This window comes from Olea europaea, unplaced genomic scaffold (genome assembly GCF_002742605.1).
Source record: "Olea europaea var. sylvestris unplaced genomic scaffold, O_europaea_v1 scaffold661, whole genome shotgun sequence".
Lineage (NCBI taxonomy): Eukaryota > Viridiplantae > Streptophyta > Magnoliopsida > Lamiales > Oleaceae > Olea > Olea europaea.
The window spans coordinates 341,953-351,170 of NW_019264985.1; positions in this window are offsets into that span (position 1 = coordinate 341,953).

Consider the following 9,218-nt stretch of genomic DNA (forward strand, 5'->3'; position numbering starts at 1 on the left):
TGCTTGAGGCAGTCACTATTTTTGACTTTTCAACATTATTTTCCTCCACTTGCTCCACTTGTTCTAATTTGGAAATACAAGTGAAATACATCAAATAGATACTCTTTCAAATGTATAATACTCATGCCACCATGTATGTAAATACGTATTTCAATTAATTGCATTTTTAACCTTGTATTTATGGAAATTGAATTTACGGCATGAGAATTGGAATTAGAGACTAACATTAGCGTTTTTAAACAAAGTGAATGTAAAATGCCTTCTAAATGATATATCTTTGAAGCACTTTTAGACACTAATCAGTATGAATGGAGCTTTATGTTATTCTCGTAACTTGAACACAATTAACAGACTAATCGAAGGCAGCGTACATGGGAGACCCTTGGCAATGCACTTGCCTCGGGGCTGGCCCTGAAATTTTGGGGGCCTTAGGCCATTTTCGAATATCGGGCCCCTATAAACAAGAGCAAAGGTCCATCAAATTGGTCTCAAAGATTAACAAGGAAACAAAATCCCTTCCTTTTGTACCGCTAATTCAATCCAAAGAAACTTCCCCATTCTGAATGGAGCTTTATGTTATTCTCGTAACTTGAACACAATTAACAGACTAATCGAAGGCAGCGTACATGGGAGACCCTTGGCAATGCACTTGCCTCGGGGCTGGCCCTGAAATTTTGGGGGCCTTAGGCCATTTTCGAATATCGGGCCCCTATAAACAAGAGCAAAGGTCCATCAAATTGGTCTCAAAGATTAACAAGGAAACAAAATCCCTTCCTTTTGTACCGCTAATTCAATCCAAAGAAACTTCCCCATTCTAGTACCTTTTCTCTTTCTGTGATTTTTATTAAATAATTATAGTCAAAGTTATACAATAATGATTTGAAACTTTCAAATGTCTAAATTAAGTTTTCTCTTTTTAAAATTTTGATAAAAAAAATCAACAATTATACTATTACAATCAATATGTTTTAAAATTTCTTTTTTTCAATAGACACCGTTAATAATCCATTCAACATTTCTTGTTGTTGATCGAATATAGGATTGTGTCAACTTCAATTTTGAGAAGCTCATATCAAAATATATATAAATGTAACTTACATGGTCAATAATATTTTATAAGCAATCCATACATTTGGAAAATAACAATCTATTATTTTTATATAGTCTAACACTTCAATTGCTTTTTAGATCTTACCTTAAGTGAAGAGAAAGCTTGAGTGCTTGACCAACAATATATAAGAAATAATCAATTTTAAAATATACTTCAATTGAATGTATTTTATCATTGACATTTTCATCAAATTACTTCTTTATATAAATAATATATTTTTCATGAAAAGTAGGTTCAACTTTCATTTGAGAAGTAATCTTGTAAGATTAAAATTAAAATTTTTATATTATTCAAAAAAATGAAGTAAATGCTTTCGACTAATAACAACATCAATTGACATGTTCTCACCTTGCAATATTTTGCTTATTCTATTAATAGTAGACAATGTACTGTACCAAATAAGCACGTCATAAGAACTCAAAATTCATAATGTCATAAGATAATTTTTTAACATTTCTAAATACCTTAGGATCATCACATATTTCCATTAAATGTCTCTGTTTCGCGCGGGTTAGTCGTTAACAATTAAAAAGGAATCAGACGATTGTGTAAGGGACAAACCTCTTGAGACAAAGTCCCAGAAAGGGGTGTTTTTATTGGTGATGACTTTACAATTGGAAAATAAAAACAGAATACCTCCAAGGGGCGCAAGCACACGCGTTATTGAAAAAGAAGTGTTTAAATCTAAACTAAGAAATTTAAAGTTATATATTCTCTGTTTGAGAGTGTTTGATTCGGGGTCCTTTGCTCTATGTCTTTTCTTCCTTTTATACTCCCTGGATGATCTCTTCGTGATCAACCGCTGAAAAACTGCTTGATCGCTCTATAACTGCACACTTTCCTCGTGGTGGCCAACTTGTCACGGAACTGCCTTCTCTAACTGCTGCAATTACTTTTGTCGTTCAACCGTCTTCAATTGAATTCCTTGAATCGTGGAACGTGATAGGACTATTCAATAACTGCTTCATTAACTGCACTTTTTGATAACCATAACATCTTATGTTTGCTAAGATGTTGGGTGACTCGAATGTTTGGACGAGAGCAGGGTCACAGCTCTGGGCGACTGCATGGCAATTCATTCGCTCAAATCTTGGGCGACTTGCAACCTTGGGCGATGGTATTACCGCATTCATGGGCTTCCCTATTTGGCCTTTTATCCTGCATTGCCTGATTGTGTCGTTCTTTGGGCTATTCGATTTTGGAGATCTTCCAATTGGGCTTCATTCCTTGGGCTATTCGACTTGGGCTTAACTTTTTGTGTGTCAACAATTACCCCCCAATATGGCAGAATTAATACCAATTATTAATTTTTGTCATATTCACTTTGTGTTTCCCAGCAACATTCAAAATTCTCAAGAATTTCAATCATTGTTTTCTTCTATAGCCTGAAAAGGTGCGACGTTTGCAAACCCTTATAACCCCCGAATACGCCATTTCATTGCACCACTAAATCACGCCTCATTTTTTCGCACTTCTCTCTCGAAATATTACTTTTTATCTCTCTGTTTCTCTGCTACATAACTCTGAAAAACTCTATTTCGTCCCTAATGGCTGCTTCACAATCCCAGTCTGGTGACTCCTTCAATTTTGAATACTTTCAGAAACTCCTTACTCGGCCATATGTAACTCCGAACTTCCTTGCACTGGCCAATGTCGAACTCAATGAGTTCTATCTAGGTCCTTTATTCAATAATGCCGAGGCCATCGAACAAGCGGCCATCGGTCAGCTGTTCCCTTATACTCAAGGCCCTCCGTTTCTAAATTTTTTGCCGCTGGGGCCACTTCGCGAAAGAGGTATTCGCACTTGGCCTAAATCTGATGTTGTTTTCCGTAGATGGCATGCTCGCCTTGTGGACCATGGTCCTACTAAGACAATTTTTGATAATGCTAGGATTTTCGATTTGTTAGAAATCTCCCTTCAACCCCCTAATTTTGACCCAGCACTTTTTCCAATCGCTTTAAGTTTTTGGTCTTTTGAGTATAATACTTTTGTTTTTCCTCTTTGTCCCATGTCCATTACTTTAAGGGATGTTGGGGCCTTAGTAAATCTGCCTCACCGAATCTTATTCAAGCCTGCAAACCCTTCATAACCACTCGAGCGCTGAGCCTTGTCATACCGAGCGAGTGGCCTTTCTTCTGATTTGACTTTGTAAATACATTTTGTGGTTGCCAAGTATAAAGCCCTCCATGAGCTATTTATCCATAGCGCACGAATTGGCGCGTGGTAGGCCTCTGAATTTGTGTTCTTTCTTTTTAGCTGCCCTCTATAGAGGCATGGCTTTTCTTCAATCCCAATTGAAGAATGGTGCATCTCCCACTGGCATTGGGCCTCTTTGGTTCACTCAAATGTGGTTGAGAGCCTATTTTCCATCGCTTGGTGCTCCATCTTTTTCTAGTCCTTCTACCAGCTACTATGGGCTAGCCATTGATCCCCTGACTCCTGTAAATATGTCCAGAAGAGACATTTTTTCGTTCTTTTATTCTTTGGATTCAATCCCTTCCTTCTTTTCTTTTCCTCCCTTTTTGACTCCAGATTATGTGCAAACTCTATCCACTCTGGATAGTGCGAACACTTCCTTGTTCGTTTGGATTCAGTTTTTGACCGGGAGGGAGTTGTTCCATGATATTTTGACTGGGACCAATGCCAAAGCTGGGGTAGAAATATATGCTTCCCAATTTTTTGCTCGCTAACTTGGTTTTGGCCAAACTTGGCCCGTTCCCCTTTGCTATTCAAGGAATTTGATAGATCGCTTCCACACCATTAATAAGGCAGAGGCAAAGGCTATAAATGCTCAAAATATTCTCTTGACGAGCAGCTTTTCATTAGCCCCTTTCAATCCTAGCCGTGCCATCCATCCCCTTTTTGAATGACTCTGGCCGTCAGTGAAGCGCAGATTGTTTGCGACTGATGCCAATTGTACTTTCCATTCATTGGACCAGCCAAATTTCTTCCATCTCTCCTGTTTTGGTCACTCCTGTGTCCATTAGGAGTCCCTCTTCCTCTGCTCGTGCTAAACAATCTGCCCGTCCATCGACTTCTTTTCTTGCCAAGCCCATTGCAGCTAAAAACGCTCCAAGTCGCAAACAGCCAGCCTCAGCGTCTCCCATTTTGGAGGATGATGTTGCTGATGATGATGATACCCCTCTCATCGTCAGGAAGAAGGTAATTAAATTGGTTTACTCATAAGCATACCTTTCCATACTTGAAACTTTTCTATGTGCTGATAGTTTATTTGGACTTTTCAGAGAAGTTCAACCTCTCCCTTGAAGGCTTTAGTGTTGGCAGCTCCTGCTCCATCATCCTCTGCTGGGGCTGCTTCGTCCAAACCAACTGATGAAGGGACTACGCTTAAAGAGAAATCTTCAGTCCCAGAATCTTCATCACAACCAATGGATGAGCCACCTTCTTCCCAGGGCGTTGACCCCCCAAACGTCGAAGCAGAAGGTAATTCATTTTTTGATGCTTTACCTTTGCTTGTGCTATTGGTTTTGATTTGTTTCCTTTTAAGATCTGCAGATGTTCCCATAAGTCTACCCATTGCGGCAAGGTCTTCTCGCTTAGACAAGGGGAAGTCCTCACAAATGGTGGAGCCACAGGTGACAGATTTGGTTGGGGATATGCCACCTTCCAGGATTGCTGATGAGGTAATCTTTGCTTCACCTTTACCTCCACTTTGTTTAGTGTAGTGGAAACCTTCAATATTGGCGATTTTCTTTGCAGGATGCTGACAAAATTGTGCGTTCCATTCAAGACTTGTTCACTTCCTGGGGGCAAGTCAAGACATCTCGCCCTGCTTTAGCCAGTTGTCCTTCTGCTTCTTCAGAGGAAGATATGAAGTTCCTCAAGCAGTTGATATTTGAGTATGTGTCCTTTATGGATATGGACATCGGTAAGGCTAGTGTTGCCAAGTATAAGGATAAGCTTGAGCATTTGAATGCGAAATTGGAGCAAGCACTGACACTTCCGTCGCTCAATCTTTCTGCTAATTTTAAGGCGACATTGAAAGTTGTCCATTCCGAAGTCCTCTCCTTGCTGGCCAAAAATGTTGAACTGAAGGCCAAAAGTACTCAATATCTTCGCGTCGTATCTGAAAAAGAGTCTTTGCTTTTGGAGATCAACAAAGCTGAGGATGAGTTGAAATAAATATCTTCCGAAGTCATGATTGAAGACTCTTTGATGACTACTTTCACTGCTCAAATGAAGGAGTTTCAAGCCAAGATGGATGACTGCAAGGCGAGAATGGCTGCTAAAATGCGTAATGCCTCCCAAGGAATTGAGCGAACTAAGTCTTTGGTCGAACAGTACAAGAAGTTGGAAGTTGATGATGATGTCGTGGCTGAATTGAATATCACTTCTTCTCGGCAGAGCAAGGACTGGGGGAGACTTAGGGAAAGAATTTGTTTGGTATGGGGCGAATTGTAATTAAGACATATAATGCCTTAACTTTTTCTTTTTGTAATTTCATATTGACTTTCCCTTTGTAACCTTGTACTGATATAACAGCAGCCATCATTGTTAATGAATAACTATTTTAGCCTCTTTGTATTTATTGACGTTCGTCTTTTAATCGTAATCGCTTAGGCATTTAACTGCTTTATGCTAAAATTTTTTTCACATTTTCTCTTGATATTTCTGCCCGACTTTGGGCCACTGAATCCCATTTACTAGACACGAATATGGCTCATCATATTCTATCTTTTCACCTTCATCCCCTATAAATGCACATCATATTCTATCTTTTCACCTTCACCTCCCTATAAATGCACGTCTACTTCATACCTTCCATCTTCATTTCCATTTTCTTCTTCAAAAAACCAATTTTCTGCCATTGCTTGGCATTTTCGACAATCAATCCAAAACTTTCGTTTTCCATGGAAATGGATCATCTGATCCGCCCACTTTGCCATCTTTCTTAATGTCGCTTTTGGTATGGGAGATATAGGAAATATTCTTTGGCCAGCAGCAAAATTCTTCCCATTGTCTCCATTCCTACAAGGAGTTCGATGATGGAAGATAATTTTTGGGGTGCTTGCAGGCCACCTTGCTTGCTGAGAGTGCTTCTCAGCCTCCTTGCCCGTCATTGCAGCGATGCATTTAGGAAGGCGATGTGAGGGCGCTTCATCTTCCTTTTTGCTTGCTGAGAGTGCTTCTCGGCCTCTCTGCTTGCCTTTGCAGCAGTGCGATTATGATGGCGATCAAGGCCAGTACACCCTCTTATTCGACGATCGACCGGGAGATTAGTTTGCTCTTAATCGTAGTTTATAGAGCATTTAGCATCTTATATTTCGCAGCTTTGTAATAAACATTTGATAATAAAGGAATTTATTTGAACGTATTTCGCTTTGGCCCTTTTTACTCTATGATCGTTCATTGCAATTTGGTTACGCTTTTATTTGTTCACTTTCCCATAAGGAAGGAACATATTTTTTCAAATATTTGCCATTAATGAATCTCATGTGCTTGGTGCCATCTAAATCTTCCAAATGATAGGCTCCATTAGGCAATACATTATTCACTTTATACGGTCATTCCCAATTGGGAGACCATTTGCCATACTTTGGATCTTTGCTATCCAAAGAGAGTACTGCTTTCCAAACTAGTTCGTCCAGGATGAACGACTTGGCTATAACTTTTTATAAAATTTAGCTATTCTTCATTTTTAAACTTGCAATCTATCTAGGACGTCTAACTTTAATTCGTCCAACTCTAATAAGTTTTGAACTAGTGATTCGGTATACTCATTATCACTTGACTTATGTTGCAAACACACTCTGATCGATTGCACATTGATTTTCATAGACAAAATGGCCTCCTGTCCATAAGTAAGTTGGAAAGGAGTAATTTTGATACTTGACCGAGGCGACGTCCTATAAGCCCATAAGGCTTTGTTCAGGCATTCGTGCTAATTTCTGGCATTTTCATCTATCATTTTCCTTATGATATTTTTTAGAATCTTATTAGAAGATTCTGCTTGCCCGTTGGATTGAGCGTAATATGGTGTGGGGTTTACTAATTTAACTCCAAACTCGCTCAAGAATTTATTCACTTGATCCCCATTTAAAGATGTCCCGTGATCTACCATCAAAGTTTGTGGAATTCCAAATCTATAAATAATGTGATCACGGATAAATTCTATGACATTCTTCTGGGTGATCTCCTTTAAAGGTACCGCCTCTACCCACTTCGTGAAATAATCGGTTGCAACTATAACAAAAGTATGTTGCTTGGACGATGGCGGATAAATCTTCCCTATCAGGTCTATCGCCCAACCCTTGAACGGCCAAGGTTTAATAATAGGTGTCATCTCTCGTGCTGGCGCCCTTTGTATTGGACCATGCTTTTGGCATGCTAAACAACTCTTTGCATACTGAACGCATAATTCTCCCATTTTTGGCCAAAAATATCCACTTCTAATAATTAACTATCTCATCCTTTGACCAGCTTGATGAGCTCCACATATCCCTTCGTGCACTTCAGCCATGATCGTCCTGGCTTCTTGCAAACTTACACATTTTAGCAGTATACCATCAGAGCGTTTCTTGAACAACTCTTCATCTATAAGTGCATAGTTTAGCAAACGTAACTTCATTTTTCTACTATCTCTTTTATTGGGTTCTTTAAGGAACTCCTTAATCTCTGCCCTCCAATCCATTGCACCTCCATCTTGTACGCAATGAAGTTCAATCCTTCTCGCCCTTCTTTGGATCACGGGCAATATTGTTCCATACTCACAAGTAGACTTTCAATTTAAAACATTTGAGTACCCTGAGGCCATCTGGACCAACTCATTTGCCACGTTATTGTATATCCTATTAACGCATTTAAGTTCTACTTGGTCGAATTCTTCTAAAAACTCTTGGGCGATTTCATATTGACTCATGATGGAATCACTTTGGCATTTAAAATCACCAATCAGTTGGTGAATTACCAATTGAGAATCGTCTCTAATGTTTACATTTTTTACCCCCATGTCTATATTAGTTCTAGGCCTACGATTAAGGCTTCATATTCGGCCTGATTGTTGGTGCACATCCTATCTAAAGTGAATGCGAACTTGTAGCAAATCCCTAAAGGATTTATCAATGCTACTCCTACTCCTGCACCTTTAGAGGTTTTTGACCCATCGAAATACAACACTCAAGGTTTTAGCTCAAATGAATTGATTTCTAATTCAATTTCTTCAGGTATGTCAAGGCATGGATGATTGGCTAGGAAGTTAGCCAAAGCCTGATTTTTGACTGCCTTTTGGAATATGTATTGTATTTCGAATTCTGATAAAGTTAACGTCCAAAGGCCCACCCTTTGGTGTAAAATAGGGCGAGAGAACATATACTTAATCAAATTTACTCTAGAAATCAAATAAACGATTACAGGCCGTAAATAAGCCCTTAATTTTGTACATGTGAAATACAATGCAAGACATAATTTTTCGATAGTAGAGTAATTACATTCACATTTTGTTAACTGTCTACTCAAGTAGTAAATCGCCCTCTCTTCACCAAATTGGTCTTCTTGCGCGACCATTCCAGCTATTGATTCTTTTTCAGCCGATACATATACTTTTATTGGCCGTCCTTGGATTGGTGGCACCAACACTGGTGGACTTGATAAATATGTCTTCAGGCTTTCAAAAGCCTTTTGATGTTCTTCTTTCTAGACGAATTCGTCCTGATTTTTCAGCTTTAAAAGTGGCGAAAAGACTTTAGTTCGCCCTGCACAGTTAGAAATAAAGCGTCTTAAAAAGTTTACTTGGCCTAGAAATCTTTGCAATTCTTTTTTGTTGTTAGGTGGTTTGGCCTCTAAAATGGCATTCGCTTTATTTTTATCAAATTCAATCCCTTTTTTGTGTACCAAGAAACCAAAAAAGTTCCCTGCATTAACACCGAATGCACATTTCAAGGGATTCAACTTTAACTTATATTGCTTCATTCGCTCAAATGAACATCTTAACTGTTCGAAATGGTCCTCTTCTTTAATGGATTTTACCACTATATCATCTACATACACTTCTACAAACTTGCCTATCATATCATGAAAAATTAAATTCATTGCCCTTTGATAAGTTGCTCCTACATTTTTCAGGCCGAAAGGCATGACTACCCATTC